Genomic DNA, 27,269 nt, shown 5'->3' on the forward strand with positions numbered 1-27,269 from the left:
CTACAACCTCTTTTTTTATTTTTTTTTATAGAAAATTGGAACTCTTCGCAAGTTCATGGACTTTAACAAACACATACAAGCATCTATTATCAGTACCAGGTCATCAGCTCATATTAAAAACCATATATGATTACATTATATTAAACACTCATGTTCAAAATGACTTATGGACTACTAATCAAACCACATCACTATGTCCGAGTATTGAACCAAAGCAAACTGCCACAGGATGACCAATTTAAACTAAAACATGAGCCAAACAGGGCACAACAACTTTGGATCACAAAGAACAACAAAGAAACCAAAACTGATTTGTAAACAAACTTAACACTGGCCAAGAACCAACTAAACCATACCATAAGAATAAATCACAAAATCATTCTAAACCAAGGACAAAAACTACACTGATCAGAATATAATCATGAGCCAAACATTAATACTAAAACAGGCACAAATTAACTATGCTATTACTAAATAAGCAGTGATTAACACTAAACTACCCTAACAAACGTATAACATAGTGGAAGAAGTATAGATTAACTAAATATATACTAAAACTAAGCTAAACTACCACATAAGCATATAAGAGAAAACATACAAAGCAACTAAAATTAAAAAAAAGATGGAAAATTACCTTTTGCTCGTGCAGCCAAGTCGAGGTTGGACTTAGAGATCCTCCTTGTTCCCAAATCACCTCAGCCACACACAACACAAGCAATCAAATTTTGAAACTTAAACTTAACTAAAAAATTAAAGGTTCTCGCAACTTTTATGCTGAAAACCCTAGGTATTTGAGTTTTATTTTGGGTGAATATCTCAATCTCTGTCCTTGAAAACTATGAATGGGGGGTTCTTTATATAGAACCCCTAAAATCCCCAAAATCTAGGGTTTTCGACGTGGGATAAATGGAAATGTGTGAATCAAAACCCTTCAATTCGAGTGTCAATGGCTACGATTTAAGCAAGTACACATGATGGAGGGTTAGATTTGAACAATCCCAATGGATCCTCATAGCTTTTAACAAAACAATGAGATTCGAGGGTTTCAAATCACATTGATAATGGGATTTGTACTCGTTGACCCATATTTCAGTAAAAAGATAAAAGAAAAAGAAAAAATTGTTGTGTTAGGGTTGTGTTTGGTGAAGAAATGGTGGTTGCAATTAATACATTGCTTTTATCGGCTATGCAAAGCCCGAGGGTTGCTGCTACCTCTGTCACTTTGCCATTATCGGCATGGTGATGTCGATGGAAGAGAGAGAAGAGAGGACTGGCCTCGCGGCGGCTAGGGTTTCAACGAATGAAACCCTTTGCCTCTCTCTAAAGGGTCGTTTGGCATTGATGGAAATGAACGGGGTATTACCCCTTTATGCTGCGAAATGGGCCGGGTCAGGTCCCTGATGGACTGGGCCTGGTTGAGAAAAATAAAGAGGGATGAGGAGGCTTTTTATATACACGCATATACACATGATATACATGTATACATATGTATATCTGTGATATGCATATATGTATGGGAAGGACTTGATACTATTTTAATAAATGGCCATGATTAAGAAAATCAATTAGTGTAAACTCCTTGATTATGGTCAAAACATAATTAATTAACCAATTAAATAATCTAATAAGTAGGGTTAATTATGCAAATAGACTTAAGTTGTAAATATAACCTTAATTGACTTTAAACCATGAAGTTGGTTATTTCAATTATGGCCATAATTAGCCCAATCAAATAATTAAAGACTAATCAAACTTAAACTTAAACCATGAGTTTGGCTATTTCAATTAAGGCCAAAATTATCCAACAATTGATTATTTCAATTGTAGCCACAATTAACCATATAATAAATAATTCATGGAATTAACCACAATTAAACACTTAATTAATTATGATTGACTCTAATTGAATTGTACAAATGCACATTGGCTATGCAAAATTTTAGAATTGAGGGGTAAAATGATTAATTCATTTAATTACTCAGTTTCCTTGAATTAAATGGAGTAAAATATTGGCTAATTACTTTCTTGATTAAAATTAGCAAATGTATCATAATTGTTACAAATTAATTTTCAAATGATTTATAACATTGTAGAATTTATTTTACCAAATAAGGATGGTAAAATATTATCTAAATAATTTTATAAAATCATTTTGACTTCTAAAAGTACATATTCCACTCCATTTAACATTCAAGGACTCTGGGTAATAAAAATAAATTATGGGAGGTTGAAAATTAGGTGTCAACAGGAAGCACGTGTACCTAACAGCATCGTTGAGTGACCCTAAACTATAGTGATGAGGAAGGTTGGTACTTCCGATACTCCTCTTCTTGATTAGTTAGTTTCGAAATCACTGTCAATAAGCATACAATATGTAGATAAGAGTCTCACATTACAATCGAATCATAAAGTTCATTCCTTTCAAGAATAATCATGAAGGCTCGACCTTTCCATTGTTTAAAGTCAAGGGTAAGTGTAAAGATCTCATCTTTATATAAATTAAATGCACATATGGCTTGAAATCAAGTCAGACACACCTAAGTAGAATGAGATGTAAAGAATGCATGCAATGCGAGTGAATAGTATGCAATGGTCATATGCACCGGTATACACACGCTCCTACACTAGGTTTCACGTGACCCATAGGGGACTTAGGAGGTGCATATACCCACCAGAAATACTAGATCTCCTAGATCACATCAGGTCTCAACCATTCGGCTACAATATCATCATCATCACTCCATCCATGTACCATATCCAATATCCGGCCTCTGAGGCCCTTATCTTGTATATTCATCAATGAAATGCCAATAACATCATGAAAGTATGAATGGGTATGCGTACACCATGAAAATGCATAATAACAAGTGAATGTCAACTATGTTTATGTCCTTTTCATAATTTAGACGAGATGTGGAGTGATAAATACAAATCAAGTCACTATTCACAATTGTTCGACCCATAGTGGCCATCATAGCCCAAATAAATGTAACGACCCGCTTGGTCATTATGTGTGTTTGACCATTCTACCCTTGCTAGTATTTTCCCGAGGTTAGAAACGAGCCGACCTAAATAATTTGGTTGTGTTGTATGTTGTGTTTTGTGACTTATAAGTGACTCTGTGATGTGTTTTTAACTTGGTTTGTTATTGTCTTGTGTTCATAGGGCCTTAAAATGATTTTGAGAGACTAAGTATAAAAAGTTGTGAAATTCCGTGCTCACTGGTTAAAAAGGCCTCACTGTAACGATGATTCTTCGTTGCAGCGAGAAAGGGGTTCGCTGCAACGAGTCCGTTGTAGCGAAACCTTGGTCGCTGCAACGAAGACTACTTAAGTTTAATGACAAGTTTAAGTATTTATTTCGTGCCCATACTTCTCCTAATCCCCAAAACAGTTTCCAAGAGCATAGAGGCGACTTTCTAAGGCTAGGGCACTATTCTCCATCAAACGTAAGCCTTAATCACTAACTTTCTTCGCTTAATGCTCATATTAGATTCTTGTTTCAATAAAAACACCCTTAATGGGAATTGAAGGGTAGAACACAATGTAACGACCCGTTCGGTCGTTATTACATTTTGACCATTTTGCCCCGTTGACTCATCCCCGAGCCTTATTAGTACCATTTTGACCCGTAGGGACAGGTGGCACGGTCCCCTAGGCATTGGAGTGAGTTTTGATGTGACTTTTAGAAAATTTGGCTTTTAAGTAAAAACCGTTTGAGTCATAATTGACTTTTGGGTAAACTGACCTTTTTTGAAAATCCATCAATTTCAAGAAGTCCGGATGGTCTTTTAGAACTTGTGCGTATGTTCGGTTCGGTTCCCATTGCACTCAGGTGCAATTTGGGACTTGGGTTGGTAAGTTGATTTTGAGGTATCGAGGGTTGACTCGGTCAACGAGACCTCCATTGGAAATTCTGAGGCCACCAGTGCGTTCGTAACGGGTCTTTATGTGTGTCTGTGTATGTGATATGTGAGTAGATGGCCTGGGATGATAGTCGGGGTTTCGGGATTGAGATTGCGATTATTTGGGGAATTCTGGTTCTGGTGCACGTTATAGCGGCACCAGTACCGCATCAGCGGCACCGCTATAGCGGTGGTATTGCCGCCACAGCGGCCTAGTGTAATGTTGGCTGACCGCTGCAGCGGTCTGAGAGAACATCGAGGCGGGGCCGCTGCAGAGACGTTATCCGGCTGATTATTTCATTAACTGAGCATCAAAGGCCCTAAGTCCCTCATTCTTTAATATTTCGACTTTAGAGTTTTTGAGAGCTTTTCAAGGTAATTCTTGGGGGAAACTCTTGGTGGTAAGTTCTGCTATTTACTTTACTATTCCATTGTCCTTAATCAGCTTAGAAATTCCTTTATCATGATAGGTCATTAAGAGTTTGATGATTAAAAGAGGGTACCATGAGCTCTTCTTTCTAGGCTTCTAAACCTTGATTTATTGTTTGGGTTAGCTTCATCAAGCATGTAATTGATGACTAGAACCTATAATTGCATGATTTCTTCCTAATTAGTGGCTAAATTATGGGATTGGAGGTTAGGGTTTATACCCAAATTTGGGGGGTTTTGCCTAGAATCCGAAGTTGAGTAAATTGTTGGTTCTTCTAGCTTGATATTGATGAGAATTGATCACCTAGAGCTTTAATTTCATGTTGAGACCTTTAGATTCCTAATTTCACCCTTCTAGTTCATAAACCCCTATTCCATAGGTTGGGGATTTGGGTCTTGAATAGAAGTAGGGTTTGAATGATGTTGTTCTTGATTCTAATTTCATTATTCGAATATACTTAGACTTTCATTATCTCGAGGCTCAAAGGAAAGGGAAGACTAAGAAGTGATTGTTGGAGACTTTGATCTTCGGCCTTTCGGGTATGTTACTGTCACGATCGAATTTTACTAAGTCATGCGGGCACCCACGTTTCCCACCTCGGTAGGCGAACCCTTATCCCAATAATCTTAAAAACATGAAATAATAAATAAATAAGCGGAAGAGGTAGAAATACGTAAGTCTGACAATAATGATATAAAAACATGCGGAAGTAAGGAAATACATCAAATCCACCCAAATTCTAGTCTAAGTATACAAGAGCCTCTAACTAGATACTACAGGTCTGAAGGTAATAAAATACATCAATAGTCTCAAACATATGTCTTAGAACGGAAATAAACACATAATAGATAGAGGAGTCTTCGGGCAGCGAACGTCCCCCTGCTCATCCTAAAGACTCGAATCAGCAGATCCTCGAACAACTATCAGCCACATGTGTAAAAGTCGAACTCCGCATTCATAAAAGAATGCAGCAAGTGTTGGTCAGTACAAACAACAAGTACTAAGTAGGTATCATAGGCCGACTAAGATTAGCTACTATATATCAAGGTAATAAAGTAAGATAAACAAGTAAATCAATAAGGTATAAGCCAAGCACGAACCAGTAAGCAAGTATACATTGTCACCTATGTTATAGCATCTAAACCCAAGTGTTCCAAGTTTCAATATATTCAATCCAAATTCGTGCATCATAAGTACATCACAAGGATATCACAATAAAAGCCATAGTACCATGCAATGCAGTAATGTATAGAATATGAGTGCAATGCATATGCACAGTGCACATGTACTTCGATGATGGAAGATCGCATCTGAGCAACACAACCCATGAGGGACTCTCGAAGTCCATGTACCTCACGATTCCGGCAACAACCTCGGCAATCACTACCTCACGAGCCTAGCAACAACCTCGGCAATCGCTACCACTCATCCTCTATTTCGCGATAAGTATCGGACATCGGTCCTCATGTCACTCTCATCCAACTGAGCCCAGCTCATAACAATGTTTCCTTAAGTATCATCAATGTATCAACAGTATATCATGAAGGATGAGAATGCGTGCAATGTATGAGTTCAATGTCAATAATCAAATAAATATCAAAAGTACCACACATAGGTACACTAACAATATCATGAAAAGGCTACACAATAAGCCATAATAGAATCACTATTCTCGTCTCTAACGACAACAAGTAAGATACTACAATATTATAATCTAGATATATCAATAGTCTCCAATATTTACTATCTTCACGTGGAATCAAACCAATAAAAATAGAACAAGATAAGTCACAACACAACGGCGTGGCTAACCCCAATCACACAACAGGGACCAACCTAAGACAATATCCAACCCAGCTTCATACCCGAAGGTTTAAATGCATTCTCCGACAATATCATCTAAATATATGCTTCACTAAATGAAGTCTCACCATAGGGTAAACCATAACCTACCTGGAAGGCCGAACAGCAAGGTCTCCACAATCACACCTTAGCCTTCCCTTTTCTTTGATCCTCGAGATAAAGAAAGTCTAAGCACATACGAATCAAGGAATTAGAATCAAGAAGAACATCGTTCAAACCGTGCTTCTATTCAAGACCCAAATCCCCAACCTATGGAATGAGTTTTATGAACTAGAAGGGTGAAATTAGGAATCTAAAGGTTCCAACATGAAATTAAAGCTTTAGATGATCAATTCCCATCAATATCAAGCTAGAATAACCAACAATTTACTCAAATTCGAATTCTAGGAAAAACCCCCCAAATTTGGGTATAAACCCTAACTTCCAACTCCATAAATTAGCCACTAATTAGAAGAAATTAGGAAATAAAGAATTCTAGTCATCAATTCTATGCTTAAAGAAGCTAACCCAATCAATAAATCAAGATTACAAAGCCTAGAGGAAGAACTCATTGAACCCACTTTTAATTCTTGAATTCTTAGTGAACTAGCATGATAAAGGAATCCTAAGATGATAATGAAATCTTAGAATATGAAGGAAGATAGAGGGAGTTACCACTATGATTTTCCCCCAAGAATCACCTAGAACTGCTCCCAATAGCTCAGATTTTGGAATAGTAATAAATGAGGGACTTAGGGCTTTTAACACTTCATTTAATGAAATTAACTGCCCGACACCTGCTTCCGCGACCAGCTAACCGCTCCAGCGGCACCACTTCGGCGGTCTCATGACCGCTACAGCGGTCATGCCCAAAATTCACTGGCCGCTTCAGCGGCAGGGTGGCCACTATAGCGGTACCACTACTGCGGTGCTGGTGCCGCCAAAGCGGGCACCAGTCACCATAAAAATCCCAAGTTTCACACTTTCAATCAGAATTTCCGACTATCTCCCGAGGCCATATGCTCATATACCAAATATGTAGACATATATAAAAACACGCTACGAACGCATTTGTGGCCTCAAAATTCCCAACGGAGGTCTCGTTGATCGAGTTAGCCCTCGATACCTCAAATTCAATTTCCCAACCCAAGTCCCGAAATGCACCCGAGTGCATTGGGAACCGAACCAAATATGCAAACAAGTTCTAAATGACCATCCGGAACTCTCAGAATAGACGAATTTTCAAATAGGTTCGTTTACCCAAAAAGTCAACTTTGAGCCAACTCTTTTTCGCTTAAAGCCTAATTTTCCAAAAAAAGTCACCCAAATCAATTCCGAACACCTTAGGAAGCGTGGCAACAATCTCCTCAGGTCAAAAGTGAGGTAACAAGCTCGGGAAAAAGGTCAAAAAGTGCAGAAAGACTATAGCGACCAAGCAGGTCGTTACATCAGATACTAATTAAACTATCGCTCGTCCTCGAGCGACAAAGGGAAAGAAATGGAGAAGTACCTGAATCAACAAACAACTGAGGATGTCGGCTATGCATATCGGACTCAATCTCCCAAGTGGCCTCCTCAACAGGATGATGCTTCCATTGCACCTTCACAGAAGCAATTTCCTGAGACCTTAACTTTTGAACCTGCCTATCCAAAATCTCAATAGGCTCCTCCTCATACGTCAAATTATCATCAAACAATATCGAATCCCAACGAACAATATAAGTACCATCGGCATGGTACTTCTTCAGCATAGACACATGGAAAACTAGATGAACTCCTGCCAAGCCTGGCGGCAAGACCAACTCATAAGCAACATCGCCCATACGGTCAAGAATCTCAAATGGCCCAATATACCTCGAACTCAACTTTCCTCTCGTCCCAAACCTCATAACACCCTTCATGGGTGAAATATTCAATGGAACCTAATCACCAACCACAAACTCTAAATCTCGGACCTTCCAGTTCACATACATCTTCTGTCGACTCTGAGCTGCTAAAAGCTTGGCCTTAATGACCCTCACCTTCTCAAGAGACTCTCAATAGATCCGTAACCCAAGGTCGAACCTCAAATGCATCAAACTAACCAACTGAAGATCTACATCTCCTACCATACAAAGCCTCAAAAGGCACTATGTCGATACTCGAGTGATAACTGTTGTTGTATGCAAACTTGGCCAACGGCAAGAGCTGATCCCAATGACCATCAAAGTATATAACACAAGCTCTCAACATATCCTCGAGCACCTGACTAGTCCACTCGGACTGCCCATCGATCTGGGGGTGGAAAGCGGTACTAAGATCCAATTGGGTACCTAACTTCTTATGAAAAGCTCTCCAGAAATGGGAAGTGAAGATAGTACCCTGATCAGAAATGATAGAAATAGGAACCCCATGTAATCTCATAATATAACGAACGTACAACTTGGCTAACTTCTCCGCGGTATAAGAAATCTGAACTCGAATGAAATGAGTGGACTTAGTCAACTGATCAACTATCACCCAAATCGAATCAAACTTACCCAGGGTCTTTGGAAGATCCACAACGAAATCTATGGCAATCCTCGCCCACTTTCGCTCGGGAATGGGCATCCTCTGAATTACACCACCGGGTCGTTGGTGCTCATACTTAACTTGCTGACAATTACCACACTTCATACGACACCACCATAGTGCTGCCTCAAATCACGGTACATCTTAGTCACCCCCGGATGGACGAAACATTGAGAGCTACGGGCCTCAGTCAAAATCAAATGAATCAGGTCACCAACACGAGAAACGCACACGCGTCTCTTAATCCTCAAAGTACCTTCAGAATCAGTTATGGCCTCTTGGCCTCACCCCCTCAGAACCCTATCTCGAATCTTGCTCAACTGAGCATCATGAAACTGATGAGTCCTGATATGATCTAATAAGGATAATCTCACCTCTACACAAGTCAAAACTCTGCCTAGGGCTGAAATATCAAAACGAACGAAACTGTTGGCCAGAGTTTGAACCTCCACGGCCAACGGACGCTCGGAAACAACCAAATGATCTAAACTCCCCATACTCATGGCCTTGCGACTCAAGGCATCAGCAACAACATTGGCTTTCCCTGAATGATAAAGAATAAAGATGTCATAGTCCTTCAGGAGCTCCATCCATCGGCGCTGCCTGGAATTAAGATCACTCTGGATAAACACATGTTTTAAGGATACGGTGATCGATGAAAACCTCATAATGGACACCATACAAGTAATGCCTCCAAATTTTCAAAGCAAAGACAGCGACCAACAACTCCAAATCATGGGTAGGGTAATTCTTCTCATGGATCTTCAACTGACGGGAAGAATAGGCTATGACTCTACCCTCCTGCATCAACACAACATCTAAACTCACACGGGATGTATCACAATAGACTGAGAAATCCTTTCCCTCCACGGGTAATGCTAGAATGGGGGCTGAAGTCAAAAGAGTCTTGAGCTTTTGAAAGCTCTCCTCACAATCATTGAACCACTGGAAGGGAACATCTTTCTAAGTCAATCTGGTCAACGATGAAGTAATAGAAGTAAAACCCTTCACAAATCGGCGGTAATAGCTGGCCAAACCCACGAAACTACAAATCTTGATCACAGTAGTGGGCCTCGCCCAATCCCTCACAGCCTCAATCTTCTGAGGGTCAACCATGATATAGTCCTTAGACACAACGTGGCCCAAGAATGCCACAGACTCCTACTAAAATTCGCACTTCAAAAACTTAGCAAACAAGCTATTCTTCTACAATAACCCAAGTACAGTGCGAAGTGGCTCTCATGCTCCTCTCTACCTTTGGAATACACCAAGATATCAACACTAAACACAATCACAAAAGAGTCAAGGAATGGCCTAAAGATGCCATTCATCAAAGTCATGAATGCAGCCAGGGCATTGGTAAGCCCAAATGACATCACCAGATACTCATAATGCCCATATCTCGTCTGAAAGGCTGTCTTTGAAATATCCTCAACCCTGATCCTCAGCTGGTGGTAGCCTGAATGCAAGTCAACGTTCGAGAACACTTAAACACCATGAAGCTGGTCAAATAGATCATCAATACAAGGCATAGGACACTTGTTCCGGATAGTAACTTTGTTCAGCTGGAGATAATCAATGCACATCCTCATAGATCCATCTTTCTTCTTCACAAACAACACAGGAGCACCCCAAGGGGAGACACTCAGTCTAATGAACCCCTGGCTTAATAATTCCTGCAATTGCTCCTTAAGCTATCTCAACTTGACAGGTGCCATCCGATATGGCGTAATAGAAATAGGGCGAGTGCCCGAATCTAAGTCAATACATAAGTCAATATCGCGATCGAGTGGCATACCCGGAAGATCAGACAAGAATACCTCCGCGAACTTGCTCACAATAGGAATGGACTCAAAGGGTGGGGATGCAACAGTAGTGTCACACATATGAGATAGATATGATAAACACCCCTTGTTGACTAATTTCTTCGCCTGAAGAAAGAAAATAATCTTCTTCGGAACGGGCTTGGAGTACCCCTTGACTCAAGTCTAGGAATGTTCGGCATGGCTAAAGTGACTGTCATGACAGTCCAAGATCTCATGATAAAGAGAAATCCAGGTCATACCCAAAATAGTGTCAAAATCCACCATATCAAGTATCATCAAATCTACCCAAGTGTCATAACCCATAAAAGTAACCAAACACGACCGATAAACTCGATCAACCACCACAGAATCTCTTATCAGAGTAGACACATGAACAGGTACAACTATGCTTGTCACGACCCAACCCCGTAGGCCGTGACTAGTACCCGATCTGGGCACCCAAACACATATATCCAATGCTATCTCAACTGTTATCAAACGCATTCAAGTATAAAGCAGAAGCCGTCAAGGCTATATTTCAAATTTAGATAATTTCCAGAAAAATTTTGGCAGAGTTTCCCTTGTTTTACAGACTATCCAAAATAACCCTGCGCACAGAAAATACCAACAAAGGCCACACCGGCCAACAAAGCAACATATAAATATATGCGGACCGGCCGCCGCGGCGAATGGGGTCGCCCCAAACACAACATATACACACATCCGTACAGAAAGACCCTAACCCACAAACATGTCTACAGGCCTCTAACAGACATACAGAGTCATATGACGGGACAGGGCCCCGCCGTACCCGGAGTTGCCATACATACAGAATATACAGAAGACAGAAGATATATACCAAAAGTACACGCTCCGGACCAAATGAGCTCTTCAAAATAGCCGAATCTGAGCCCTAGACTGGCGGCGTATCTTCAGGTACGTCTGTACCTGCGGGCATGTAGCGCAGCCCCCGAAGAACCGGGGGTCAGTACGAAAAATGTACCGAGTATGTAAAGCAGAAACATAACAACCATAATCATAGCATGAACCGGAAGCACAGAAGTATAACGGACAGAACCATAAATCAAACGGACGGACAGAATTATGGTCCAGACGGACGGGCAGAATCACAATCCATACGGACAGGCGGAATCAGAATCCATATCAGACAGACAGAATCATAATAGGGCACAGGAACGTAGTCGCCACTCCTGCCTTTGGCGCCACAACATATCATATTTCAGAAGATTTCATATCTTCGAACATCTTCGTCACATAACACATCATATCATAATCACGGTAACCCCGGGGAAAAATCACACGCCGGAAAACCGGGCACATCATACTTCGTAACATATACACGGTAACCGGGGACGGACATATATCACAGTACCCCGGAACCGGACACATCATACTTCGAAATTCATACATGGGACCCGACCCCCGACAAGGGACTCGGCGGCCCATCCGCACGACATAAACCGGCCCGGGATCCGGTGAAAGGGATCATAGCACATGCACGAACTGATTAATGAGAAACCACATACATACAAATCATTATACAGACCCAATCAAATTGAGGTAGGCCATATGGCGAGTCAAATCAGAGTATTCGGATAGTGTTCATAATACGCGCCTATATCCTACTTGGGAAGGCACGACAGATTATCACCGAAATCAGATTTCCAGATATCAGAACCATTTCGTAGGATTTATATAAAAATAGTCATATCATGATCAGAATAATAATCCAGATGTTACTTTTGAAAAACGGACAGGAATAAGGCAATTTAGGTCATACAAAAGGTATCGGGGCTTCATGGGCCCACCTCGGACCAACCCGAGGTGACATATGTAAATTACTGATAATAGACCTTATGAGGTCATCCATAATCATTTGGAAGTATTCCGACTCCGTTTAGGAAAGTTTTATACAAAAGTTCACTTTAGGGACAAGTTATAAGGGAAATGATTCAATCTTTCTGAAGGAATTGGAGCGGATTTCCATCCCGAATTCCGAGGAACGGAGTCGTACTTAAGGCTCGCGGCCGAGCCTATTACATTCAGAACATGCCTAAGAATGAAGGGGTAGGCTTTACATACCTCGATTGCGCCTTATGCTCGCTTAGCTTCACTTCCAATTTCGTCCAAAATCTACAAATGGTCATGTTTACCAATTGTCAAATTCAAGCCTTTAAGAATCAAAATTTTATTACTTGCCTACCGAAATTTCGGCAGCATTTCCCCTATACATATAGCCTCCCCGAGATTCAACTCGGCTCAACACAACCAACAACAACCCAACAACAACATCAACAACATCAACAATTTTCATAATTCACAATATACGCAATTAGTCTACTTTACGACATAATGCAATAATCCTCATTTCGACTTCACACTTCCAAATCAATACCAACATATGCCGTAAAACAGCCCGCACATTATTTTCCAAATTTTCCCAACCAACCAATTCGCGATATAACTATTTAATAATTTTATTTCCGCAAAGAGGTCAAAATTAACACTAACAACATCCTCCACATTCTACAAGTTAAATACATTTGTTTTCATCCAAAATTTTCTTCAAACCCCATTCTACAATTCAGCCATACCAACAAACGAATTTATCACGTTATTTCTTCGTTCTAATCCGTTAAAACTCTAAATAAACTTGTTAACAATAAAAAAAAGCCTTATTCATACCTTAAGTGCACAGCCACCACGTCCACCCTCTTATTTTTAGTTGATTTTTAGCTCAAATCGAAGGCAACGCGACGTAGAACACTTTTCTCTTCATGGGCTTCGGGATTCGGGGCTCCGATTTTGGTCAAAAACTGATTTTTTTTCTCTAGGCTCTCCTCTCTCTTTTTCTCTAGAGTTTTCCAGGTTTCTTGATCTGAAAATGAGGGAGAGAAACTGATTTTTTTCTATTAAAAGCGTGGGTAATGGGCCTGACCCGAATTGGAATCGGGTTGGGCCCATTTCACTGCCCAGCTTGACCTTTCGACCTTAAAATGTCCATATCTCCTTGTACCGACGTTTCCTGGGAGCCCACGACCTACCGTTGGAAAGCTATTTCAATTATCTACAACGTTTATTTCTGGGCGTTTTCCCAAATTCCAAACGTATAATGCCGTTTTTGCCCCTCCAAGTCAGGTCATCCGAAAATATTTTCTTAAAAATATTCGTTTGGAGGGCTTCCACTTTGATTTGGCCCCAGGGCCCTTCACGGGTTGTGTTTAACTTTACATATACGATTCATATAACTTTTCACATGTCCCAAAAAAATCTTGATGTGTGGGCCCCACCTCAGCTTTCAAATAATTCGACGTTCGAAAATGCAGGATATAACAATGCTATCATAAGGTCAATCCCAATCAATGTCATAATATGCAGACACATACAAATAAGTGGATACAGGATCAAATAACACAGATGCTGCTCTATGTTGGATAGAAACGGTACTTGAAATAACAACATCTGAGGCTTTTGCCTCGGGTTTAACTAGGAATGAGTAACACTGGGCCCCACTACGTCCAGACTGAGATCCACCTCTCGAACTCTGGAACCCACCTCTACCAGCCTGGGATCCACCCCTAGAAACCTGAGAACCACCACAGCCTGACTGAGCACCGCCCCTCTGAGAAGCACCTCCTCGACTACCTGACGATGCCAGAGTTCTCTGGGATTGATGACCCTGCCTGGATCGGGGACACCCCATAGCATAATGATCGAACCCTCTACACACAAAATAGGCCTAGAGGGCGGAGACTGATAGACTGAAGTTGAGGACCCAGCTGGAACAACCCTGCCTACTGGTTGAGAAAACGAGCTCTCAGGAGCTCCTTGACTGGGTGGCCCACTGGAGGAAGCCTGCAAAGCGGAATGCACAAGGCGGCCAGAATAGGGCTGTAGAGCCTAGAAGACTGACCGACGCCCTTAGAGCTGGAACTACCATAACTCCCAAACTGTCGTGGCCTCTTCTCACTAACCCTTCCAAATGCCCGGGCCTTAGCGACCTCAATTAAAGTAGCATGCTCAACGATAAACTGGAAGGAAACCCCCATGGCCTCAAGCTGAAGGCAAGGAATCTAAAGAGAACCAACGAGCCCACCAATAAAGCGTCGAATCCGGTCAGGCTCAGTAGGGATCAAAGGAGCTGAATAACGGGCCAGATACAGATAGCAAGTCAAATAGGCGTCAACTGACAGTCCCCTCTGGTGCAGGTGGAGAAACTCATCCTTACGCCTCTCCCTCAAAGCTCAGGGTACATACTTCTCAAGGAAGGCCCGATAGAACTGTGTCCAAGTCAGGGGAGGAGAACCCTCAGGTCTGCAAGTAACAAATACCTCCACTAAGTCTTCGCGTCCTCACAAAACTGGTAGGACACATAATCCACTCCATGGGACTCAACAATCCCCATCCTATGTAACAGCTCATGCATGTCCAAGATGAACTCATAAGCATCCTCTCCAGAAGTACATGAGAATCTCGACGGCTCTAACTTCCTAAACCTTCCAACTAACTTCATATTAGTCAAGGTCATAATAGGGCCCGCCACGGGCCTAAGATCATCCCCCGGGGCTGGCACTGCATCCATCCATGGAGCCATAGCTGCATTCGGGTATGCTACACTAGTCGATCTCTGCTCAGGGGTCTACGCCCCAACCCTAGTCTGCGATCCTCTGCCCGGAGAAGTAGCACCTGTTGACACTTAATTTTTGACTTTCCATAATAGATTGTAATTACTCAGAGTCCTTGGATGATAAATAAAGTGAATCATGCATTTCAAAGGGGTCAAAGTAATTTTCATAAAATTGTTTGGATCAACATTTCTCTCTTCTAAATTGATAAAATAATTTCCATAATATTATGAATTATCTAGGAATTAAGCAGTACATTTTATGACATTTATGAAATGTTTGTGAGAATTAATCAAAGTAAAACAATTTTGCATAACCATTTATTCAATTGTTTAAATTGTCAAAAGTGAAATTAGCAAATGCTTTATCCACTTTAATCCAAGGAATTTGAGTAATTAAAAGGATTGACCATTCTATCCCTCCATCTTTAATTTTGTGTATTTGCATAATTTGTTAAAATTAATCATAGTTGTTTCTAGTTTTTTAATTAAGGTAGTTAGTCCATTAGAGGGACATTAATGCAAATTGATATTTAATTATTTAATTGCTTTAGTTATGGCCACAATTGAATTAATCAATTCAGAGTTTAAGGCAATTGGGGTCATTTTTGCAAAATTAGCCTTTTAAGGGCCTTAATTGAAATGGCCAAACTCATTTGGATCAAATTGATTAAGGTTATTATTGCAATTTAGTTTTAATTATCTGAATAAGCCAAATAGGGCTATAATTGAAATGATCAAATTGGATTTTAAATCAATTAAGGCTATACTTGCAAATTAAGTCTGTTTAAAGAATTAGTCGTATTTTAAAATTAATTAAAAGGCTAATTATGTCCTAATTACTATAATATGATCAATAATCGATACTTTTAGCACTTTCATTTATTTAACTGTCATGACCCCTTTTGCTTAGGCCGTGCGGGCACTTACCTTCCCATCTCGGTAAGCGAACCATTATCCCAACAATGAACTAATACATAAATTGAAGAACTTAGTAGCGAAAATCAATAAATACGTAAGTCTCACTATATATATAGATAGATAGTAGTAAAGAGTGCGAAAGACAGTAAATACCCCCAGGGTCTAATCTGAATAATACAAGAGCATCTAGGGAGAATAATATCTATGTCTCTGGAATAAAAGTAAGACATGTAATAGGAAAGTCTTCAAGGTCAGCGGACGCCATGCTCACCCTAGAAACTCGAGTAGAAGCTGAAGAGTCGCTCAGCCACGGGTCAAAGAAGTAGATCCGACCTGGTACTCTGCATTCATAAAAGAATGCAACAAGTGCAGGTCAGTACAAATAACAGTACTGGTAGGCATCATCGGCCGACTAAGTATAGTTAACACATTTAAGAAGATAAAGCAGATAAACAAGGAATCTAGCAAGTATAAGACAATATAATCACAACCAGATATCCATCATAGCTTACGTAAAGCATCTAAACCTACATATGTTAGTTCGAATGTATCCGATCCAATCTAATCACCACAATAGAGTCATCACAACATCTCAATCAAGTCATAATGCAATGCAGTGCAATAATGGCATAAATGTGATGTCATGCCATACAAATGAGGTGTACACAGGTACTCCGGACGAAAATATCGACGTCTCGGTAGCACAACCCAGTGTGATTCGCGAAGTCTAAGTGCCACCCACCTCGGATCTTTGCCCAATAGACAGACGAGACCCTGGCTAATTGCTTACAGGGGAATATCACCGGCACCACCCTGGGGGACCCGCAGAGTCCATGCACTAACAACAAATTCGGAATAACATCGGAATCGGTCATGCAACAACGATGCCGGAATAGCTCATCGAACATCGGCCATCTCACAGTCACTAAAGTAAAAGAGTCTGTCAAATATCAGTTTTACACAATCAACGATTCCGGAATTGAACCTCGGACATCGACCTTCTCACAATCACTCAAGTAAAATAGTTCATCAAATATCAGTTTCATATAATCAACAATTCCGGAATGGATCTTCGGACATCGGCCTTTTTACAATCACTGAAGTAAAAAAGTTTATCAAATATCAGTTTCGCTCAATCAACGATACCGGATCATCACCGGGTATTAGCCATGCATGAATATCAGAGAATGCGTGCAATGCATATGTAAATCGATCAAGTTCAATATCACAAGTACCACAACGGGGTACGCTAACAAGTATCACATCACAATACCAACAGTGGGTATGCCAACATATATCAATAAGTCAAGTACCAACAATATAACCAAGTAAAAATACCAATCACAGGTATGTCAATTCTATCCAAATCAAGACGAAAATACAGAAGTCGATAATTACCAACTACACATGGCTTCAAGCCAACACAATTGAACAATCAAGCACGCATAACGGGGTGGCTAGTCCCAACACACATCAGGGCCCAACCTAAGGCAATATCCATCCCAACTTCATACCTGAAAGTTCATATGCTGTCTTCGACCTTATAATCTAAATATGTGATTCACTATACGAAGTCTCATTAAAGGTAAACCATAACCTACCTCGACTGCCGAACCACAACACCAATAAGTCACTCTTTTGCCTTGCCCTTCCTCTGAAGCTAAGAACCAAAGTAGTCTAAGCATAATTGCATTCTATATTAGAAATCATGAAGAATGATACTAATATTGCTATGATATTAACTAGATCCATTTTAACCCTAGAAATTGGGGAAACGGGCCCACAAGGGTAAAACGGGAAATTCGCGGGCAAAATACCAAATTAAGTACTAGGCAATCATAATCTCACCCTTAATTACTGATTTAGCTCAATAATTAGCCTAAATTCTGATTTCATGTAAAACCCCCAAATTGGGTATAAACCCTAAATCTCCAAATCCGAAATTCAACGTTAAAAGTGGAAGATCTATGATTAATGAGCCTAGATTAGTCAATATCTAACAAAACATCACCAATTTATTCATTAATAATCCCAGGAACAATATTCTTTCAAACCCTCTTTCAACTCTTACCACCTTGGGTTCATTAAGGGAGAAGGGGGAATCTTAACATGATTATGGTTTATAGGAAGAATGAAGAAGTGAGTAGGAATTACCTCCAAGATTTTCCTCCAAATATCGTTAAGAGCAGTTTCTTCAAGCTAAAATATCAAAATGGGGTAAAATGAGGGTCTAGGGCTTTTTAACACTTCATTAATATTATTAACTGCCCGTCACCCGCTGTACCTGGACCGCCCCAGCGGCGCCGCCCAGCGACCACCTGGCCGCTTCAGCGGTAATGACTAAAAGTCATATACTGCTCCAGCGGCAGGGCTACCGCTCCAGCGGTGCCGCTAAAGCGGGCACCAGAAACTTAATCCAAGATTTCCTTTCGATTCGATTTTCTGACTAATTCCCGAGGCCATCTGCTTATATACCCGACACATAGTCCCACATAAAAATAGGCTATGAACGTGCCTGTGGCCTCAAAATTCCCAACAAAGGTCTCGTTAACCGAGCCAACCCCCGGTGCCTTAATCCCAAATTTCCATCCCAAGTCCCGAAATGCACCCAAGTGCATTGAGAACTGAACCAAACACACACACAAGTTCTAAAAAACCATCTGGACCTCTCGAAATCGACAAAATTTCGAAAAAGGTTCGTTTGCCCAAAAGTCAACTTTGGGTCAATTATTTTTCACTTTAAGCCTATATTTTCACCAAAGTTGCCCGAATTCGGTCTAGGCAGCCCGAGAAGCATACCAGCAGTTCCCTCGAGTCAAAAGCGAGCTAATCAATGCTCGAGAATGGGCAAAAATGTCGAAAGAACTATAACGACCATACGGGTCGTTACATTAACTTACCCATTTTGCCCTTTATGTACACGTACACACTAGATATGCGTACGTGTACACGTCTGATATACATGTATAGGGACCCTTTCTTTTTCCCAAAAAAATAGACCAGGCCTAGTCCACTAAGTGGACCGACCCGGCCCAACCCCTTACCTGATAATGGGTAATACCCCTTCAACATTTCAATCATACCAACACACAGCAAACGACCCCTTATATCTCCCTCTCTCTCATCCCTTCCCTTTTCCCCTAAAACCTTAGGCACCGCCCCAAGCCTACCTTCTCTCTCATGCCAAGAACGGGAAAAAATGCAGGATGCACAAAGATTGTGCAGTCCTTGTACGACCAAAAATGTGAAACAATTAATGTTTCAATATCAGTTTTGCTCGAAATCGTCCAAACACAGTAATAAATCCCTTCTTTTATCCTTCTGAGTCAAACCTACGATTTTATGATATTGTATTGTTGTATTGCATTGTTACTTTCGCGATTTCTCATTGGTCCATGGTTGTTGGTTCAGATCGATACAAAGCAAGACAGATCTGACCGTACACACTCGTTTCTTTGTAGAATCTAGCCATTAATTTTAAAGTCTCACATTTTGCCTCTGAAATCTGTTTAAGTACCACATTGGAATTTCAAGTCTTTGAATGGACTTCGGTTATAGAACCCCAACCCTCACCATTTGATTAGTTTTCACAACCTGAAAAAAGCTCTAGTTTTGAGTTCAAAACTTAAAATCTGAGCTATTAGTATAATTTTAGACTTAGCCTAAAAAGGGTTTGAGTCTCTCTCAGTTTAAAGATTTTTATTTACTTTGTTCTTTTGTGTTTGTGTTGCTGAGTTTGAGAATTGGAAGCAAGGGGTTCCAAATTCATTCTTGACAAAGGCTGCGCAAACAAAAGGTAACATTTTATCTTATTAATGCTTTTATTAGTTTGATTTCTCTATCTTATGTAAGTTTAATTATGATTTGTTGTTACGCTCAATTAGTTTGCCTTAATATGTTCTCTTTAGGCCTCTTTCTGTTAAGCCTAATTATTAGTTGTAGTGGATTTAAAATTGTGTTAATTTGAAGACTGTTTCCTGTGATCATATTTATGTAAACTTCCCTGTTCAGTTAACAATTTGTTATAGTCATTAATGTAGATGTGTTAGCTTAAGATTGATGCCTTAATCCTAATCAAGTTAGCTTATGCTCATTTATAATGGGAACCTGCCTGTGATTAGCCAATAAAGCCTTGGGGTAAATTAGGTTAAAAAATGAAATTTTACTTTTTTTAGGCTTATCAAATGTAGTAGATCAACCTCACTTAATTATCTTGTCCAAATAGGATTGGCTGAGAGGTTCAGGAAGGAGGTAGAGGTAGTTTGAGCCTAGTTGGATCTTTGTTCTAGCTTGGCTAAGATTTACTTGACAAGAAAATGGTATTTGAAGATTAGGGGAGTAGTAATCATAGAAAAAAAAATGCATTCTAACCCTCTCGCAAAAAGTAAGCAACCCTACCTTAGTCCTGTTTTGTGTTATGAAATGAAAGTGAATAGGCCTAATAGAACTTAGAGCCAGGTTTAATTGTGCGTCTACTTACCTAGATTAGGACAATGTGATAATCCAACTTCTGCCCTCATTGCTTGGAATCAGCTTAACTGTGCATATAAGATTTTTGTGTGAAATGCTTTGTCTGCTCTCTTGATGTATTCGCATGAGCTGATTCTAAGTGTTGTATAGTGTAATGCATGGCATCTTCTGTAGTTTGCTTCTTTTCTTTACTAGTTGATCAAATTCATAATGTGTAGTGACTTACCAATTTGATAATAAATATGATTAGTGGTAGGTTAATAGGTATAAACTGATTGAATAAGAAAAGCATGTTGTGTCTATCATGCCTAGGAAGTTTTGTGTTCTGCTTAGGGATCAATCTGGTTCAGTTCAAAGGTGAAATCAACCTTAGGGAGTGAAACACTTAGATTAGCTGATGTCCTGTTAGAAACAATAAGCTTAAGATCACAACTTAACTATGTCTTCTACGATGGATTTAGTTTGAGATGGCAATTGGCTTTGCTGTTGATGCTTAAGTTGGATGATTGACGGGGGAATAGAATTAGAGTGTGTGTAGGTGTGAACTCTAAGTCACATGGCCAATGGAAGCCTTTTAAAGGCACCTTGGAGTAGGGATTGGGAAGAACTAAGGAAAACTTGGTTCACAGTACCTTTCCCTCAAATAAGAGGTGCCATGGCATGCCTTATGGTCTATGGTATACGTGTTTGCTATGAGCACCTCTCTAGTTCTTACTCTTATTAATAGACCAAGGATAAAAGGGTTGAGACTAAAGCTGTCTCTTTGTGAACTATGCTTGTCAAATCCCGATAAAGAAACAGTGTATATAGTGCTGGTTAATTTTAGACTAAAAAAAGGAGAAGAGATTAATTAAGGATGGGATCTGGATGCTAAACTCATTTTGGGATAAGGGACAAGATGACCAAGAAATCATGGAAACCTCTTGAATTCTTCATGTTGTTATTTCTAATCTGAGATCTTGCTAAAATTTGAAAACATGATTGCTTTTCCTTTTCTTTGCACTTCCTCAGAATTATAGCATGCCTTGAGCTTTGAATGTTTGTTTATGCATTGTCCCCCATTCACTCCACATGATTATGCTTTAAAGATCATCTCTATACAACTTCTGAAAAACTCAAGCATGTCTATCTTCTGTCTCTGCTAGTACTGCATTCTACCTGTTCAAACTATAAGTCCTATGTTATTGTATCTTGTTTCTGAACATTTGATTAGCTCAAAATATAGTATTGTCATATGCTGTGCTTTCCTGTTCAAATCACAGGCTTAATAACTGTGAATGTTGTTGTTGGTTAGCATGACAAATCCCTCCCCATGATTCCCTCTTTGTTCTTCCTTGAAGTTTGCCTTCTCTGTGTGTATGTGTCCATATGTACCCTCATCATTAAAATGGTTAATACATCAAACTAATATGCCTATGTGTGTTAACTTCTAATGCTTAGGAACCTGATAGTTGTTAATATACAGTTAAGTAGCCTCATAAATAAGAGGGAAGAATCTGATCAAAAGAATAGAATCTGGCTTAAAATAGGATAGTTATATCATTAGAGACTATTAGAACCATGTGGATCCCCAGAGATTCTGTCACAAAAGCATGCTGTTTTCCCTCTATATTCTCTCCATTTCCCTTGAGTTGCATTTATGTATAAGTCCTACACATTTTCCTATACAGTGTAATCACTATGTTAAACTTGACTGGAATCTTGAAGAGTAATCCTGCATCATCTTTATGGATCTAAACATGCATGCTTTTTATCTTGTCTATGCTGCTCTTGTTTAATTCAAGCTAAAGTTTCTCTCTGCGTGTTTGGTATCCTGCATATGAACACCTATACTCAGAAAGAGCCCTGCTCTGTCTGTGTAATGCTTGTTTGTTTAGATTGCAAATCCTGTTGTCTTATATGTTTCATTCCTGATTATCATGATGAATGTTTCCTATGGTCTCCCCTATTTGATGTTTGGTGTGTTGTATGATTATGTGTTTCTTCTTTCCATCCCTTGCATCATTCAGAGTTGAGAGGTAATCCATGTGTCCAAATTAAGTTCCTCCTCTCCTTCTATCATCTGAATGTTGGAACCTAAGTTTGATATAGGTCTGATTGTATGGGTTGCCTGCCTTTGTATTAGTGTAATTAGCTTTTATTTGAATTTGATCTCTGTATAAGGTAGGAATCACTCTTTGTAAATGTTTAAGGATAGGGGTTTGGGTTAATTAATGGAAATGTGAGTTCCAAAAATTGTTTTAAGGCTAAATATACAAGAGATATACATTAGGGCTTTAGGAAAAGGAAGGTATACATCTGATACACACCTGACATACAAATCATGTATATATGTTCTTAGTATACTGCGTGAGAGATGCTGAGTATACAATAGATGTATACATTAAGAAAGTAAGAGGGGAGGAGGGTCTCACTTAGTCTTAATTCTTAACTGTGTTCTTATTTGGAAGGAAAATGGGCCCGACCCAATTTAGGATTAGTAAGGAACAACCCAATCTTTAGAATCTAAGGTAAAAAGAGAGGGACTTGAGTATTTTGCTATCCGCATTTAGTCTTGGGTTGCTAAGGCCCAGTAGCATGTAAATGTGTGTATAAACTGTATACGTATATATGTACACTATGTATATCTATGAATGTGATAAGTACAGAAGATTGAAAACTAACCGGGTCACTTTTCTTTTTCCTCTCCTCTACTGCATGGCCATTTGGGCCGAGTCCAGCCAACCTGTTGGGCCAACGGCCGAATAGGCAAATTCTTTCAAAAATTATCGAGTTCGACGAAGGGATATGGAAGCTAGTATATAAATGCATAGAAGACCCAGCCATGGGTGTAAATGGCCAACTAGGGGCTTGGTACACCCTTAACCTTCCCTTTCTCCTTATTTATTTATTTATGCTTTTCTTTTTATGTGTAATCTTGTTGTATTTTGCATAACTTGTAAAAACTCAGATTTATATTGGAATTTATTGTTTGAACTAGCCATCTTCGGACAACAGTACTTATGCTGTTTAGTCGACTTTAGGTCTCCAAAACGAATTTTCAAAATCCGCTTAGTATAAATAGATTCTCAAGATGTAAAACTATTCTGTTTTTTCACACGAGTTAAAACGGACAGATAAAAAAAAAGAATTCCCAAATCTTGTACACTTCTAACATTTCAAGATCAGATTTTTGTAAATAAAAGCGGATCCTTTGTAAAGAAAATTAAAACATATTGGATTCTAAAAAAGAAATGAAAAGGAAAATCTTTTGGGCCAAGCCCCAAGTGACAAAGGAAACTTAGGAGTACTACTGACCGTGCTTTTAACAGTTAAGAAGGAAACGGGCTAAGCCCAACTGAATTTTGAAACAACAAGCAGAAACTGGGCTGAGCACAGGAAAACAGAAATCTTTTAGTTGTATTCTTGGAAAAATTTAAATAAATCCATTTGTTCCATGAATCAGATAATAAATGATACTATTTTGCAATTACAAGCGTTTGTAAATAACAAGACATTCGTAAAATACAAAGTTTTTATAAGGCATTCTACACGTATTAAACGGACAGACCCGAGCCGAGTATGAGTTAAACAACAACAACAACAACAACATACCCAGTGAAATTCCACAATGTGAGGTCTGAGGAGGGTAAAGTGTACGCTGACCATACCTCTATCTCGGAAGACAGGGAGGCTGTTTCCGAAAGACCCTCGGCTCAAGAGAAATCACTACGAGAAAGGTTAGATAAGCACAAACAGTTCAAAGCAGAATGCAAATGAAACTAAAGAAAGCGAATAAGTCAGAATAAAGCAGTCTGAAAAAAAGGGAACAGTAGCTACCACAGATAAATAAGATAATCGAAGTACAAGAAATCACATATAGTAGCAAGAAACAAAGGGCAATAGACTATAGATCGAAACAACGACTACCTACTAGCCTTCTACCCTAATCTGAGTCCTCCAAAACCTCCTATCTAGGGTCATGTCCTCGGTAAGCTGAACCTGCGCCATGTCCTGTCTCAGCACCTCTCCCCAATACTTTTTCGGCCTACCCCGACCTCTTCTGAAACCATCCATAGCTAACCTCTCACACCTCCGCACTGGAGCGTCTCTGCCTCTCCTCCTCACATGCCCAAACCATCTCAGCCTCGGTTCCCTCATCTTGTCCTCCACTGATGCTACCCCAACCTTATCCCGGATATCTTCATTCCTAATCCTATCTCGCCTGGTGTGCCCACACATCCATCGCAGCATTCTCATTTCCCCAACTTTCATCTTTTGGACATGAGAGCTCTTGACTGCCCAACACTCTGCACCGTACAACAAGGTCGGTCTCACAACCACTTTGTAGAACCTACCTTTAAGTTTTAGTGGCACCTTCTTATCACACAGCACTCCTGAAGCAAGCCTCCATTTCATCCACCCTGCGCCAATACGATGTGAGACATCATCATCAATATCCCCATTTTCTTGTATAATAGACCCGAGATATTTGAAACTTCTTTTCTTTGGGATGACCTGGGTACCAAGCCTCACTTCCACGCCAGACTCATGTGTCACGTCACTGAACTTGCATTCCATGTACTCTGTCTTGGTCCTACTTAACTTGAACCCTTTAGACTCCAGAGTTTGTCTCCAGACCTCCAGCTTAGCGTTCACTCCGCCTTGTGTCTCGTCGATCAAGACTATGTCGTCCGCAAATAACATACACCATGGCACCTCACCTTGAATTCGCCGCGTCAGACAATCCATCACTAGAGCAAATAAAAATGGGCTAAGAGCTGATCCTTGGTGCAACCCCATCTCCACTGGGAAGTACTCCGAGTCTCCTCCCACTGTCCTTACCCTGGTCTTGGCTCCCTCATACATGTCCTTGATCGCCCTAGTGTACGCTACAGGTACACCTTTGGCCTCCAAGCATCTCCATAAAACCTTTCTTGGCACTTTGTCGTAAGCCTTTTCTAGGTCGATGAAAACCATGTGCAGGTCCTTCTTCCTCTCCCTATACTGCTCCACCAGTCTCCTCACAAGATGGATGGCTTCTGTAGTCGAGCGCCCCGGCATGAATCCGAACTGGTTCTCTGAAATGGGCACGCCTCTTCTCACCCTCATCTCCACCACCCTTTCCCACACCTTCATAGTGTGGATTATCAGCTTGATCCCTCTATAGTTGTTGCAACTTTGAATATCACCTTTGTTCTTATACAAAGGGACCATCATACTCCACCTCCATTCCTCAGGCATTTTCGCCGTCTTAAAAATAACATTAAACAATCCAGTCAACCACTCCAAACCTGCCCTGCCCACACTCTTCCAAAACTCCCCAGGGATCTCGTCAGGACCGGTAGCTCTTCCCCTGCGCATCCTTCGAACAACACCCTTAACCTCCTCCACCTTTATACTTCTACAATACCCAAAGTCGCGGCGCCTCTTAGAGTACTCCAAATCTCCCAACACAATGTCTCTCTCACCTTTCTCGTTCAAGAGTTTATGGAAGTATGACTGCCATCTCCGTCTAATGAGAGCTTCCTCTACCAATACTTTTCCATCCTCGTCCTTGACGCACTTTACTCGATCCAAGTCCCGTGCCTTTCTTTCCCTCACCTTGGCTAGCCTGAACAACTTCTTATCCCCGCCTTTGTCCTCTAGTTCTGCATATAGACGTTCGAAGGCTGCCGTTTTTGCCGCCGAAACTGCCAACTTTGCTTCCTTTCTCGCAATCTTATATGTTTCCCTATTCGTCCGCTTCTCCTCCTCATCTTTGCTGTCTACAAACCTTGCGTACGCCACTTTCTTTGCTTCCACCTTTTCCTGGACTTCTCCATTCCACCACTAGTCCCCACGTCGCCTACCACGGCGACCTCTCGAGACTCCCAGGACATCTCTAGCTATTTCCCTAATGCAGCTCGCCGTCCTATCCCACATACTGCTCGCGTCCCCCCTACTCCCCCAAGCCCCCATAGCCATCAAATTCTCTCCCATCTCTTGGGCACTCGACAAAGTCAGACTCCCCCACCTGATCCTTGGCAGGTCATCCGCGACCCTCTTCCTCTTCTTCCTCGTAATCCCCAAATCCATCACCAAAAGCTTATGTTGGGTCGTAAGGTTCTCACCCCGAATGACCTTACAGTCTTTACAAAGACCTTTATCCTTTTTTCTAAGGAGCAAAAAGTCTATCTGCGTCGCAGCCGTCGAACTACGAAAGGTTACCAAGTGATGTTCCCTCTTCGGGAAACGCGAGTTGGCTACTACCAATCTAAAGGCTTTAGCGAAATCCAGAAGTGAGACCCCTCCTCCATTCCTGACTCCGAGGCCGAAACCTCCATGCTCATTATCATAACCCCCCGAGGTTGAGCCGATGTGTCCATTGAAATCTCCCCCTATGAATAACTTCTCAGTGGGCGGTATACCTCCCACCACTTCATCCAAATCCTCCCAGAAGCGCCTCTTCACCTCCTCGTCCAAGCCCGCTTGTGGCGCGTAAGCACTAATAATGTTCAAGGTAAACCCTTCCACAACTAACTTAACCGCCATCATCCGGTCATTTACCCTCCTAACCTCTACGGCCTGGTCCCTTAGCTCACTATCTACTAAAATACCTACCCCATTCCTATACATTGACTTACCCGAGAACCATAACTTATACCCGTCCACATCCTTAGCTTTAGATCCTACCCATTTGGTCTCCTGGATGCAAGCTATATTAATCTTCCTCTCCTTAAG

The 27,269-nt window shown here is 40.6% G+C and overlaps 1 long non-coding RNA gene across 1 annotated transcript; it reads left to right on the forward strand.

The window, feature by feature from the left end:
• Nucleotides 1-19,182: 19,182 nt before the first annotated feature.
• LOC132603331 (uncharacterized) lies at nt 19,183-23,543 on the forward strand. The gene is made up of 2 exons (XR_009568167.1): nt 19,183-19,893; nt 23,288-23,543. It is a non-coding gene; the product is annotated as an uncharacterized LOC132603331 (long non-coding RNA).
• Nucleotides 23,544-27,269: the final 3,726 nt, after the last annotated feature.

The sequence above is a fragment of the Lycium barbarum genome, chromosome 7 (assembly GCF_019175385.1).
Source record: "Lycium barbarum isolate Lr01 chromosome 7, ASM1917538v2, whole genome shotgun sequence".
In the NCBI taxonomy this organism is placed as follows: Eukaryota; Viridiplantae; Streptophyta; class Magnoliopsida; order Solanales; family Solanaceae; genus Lycium; species Lycium barbarum.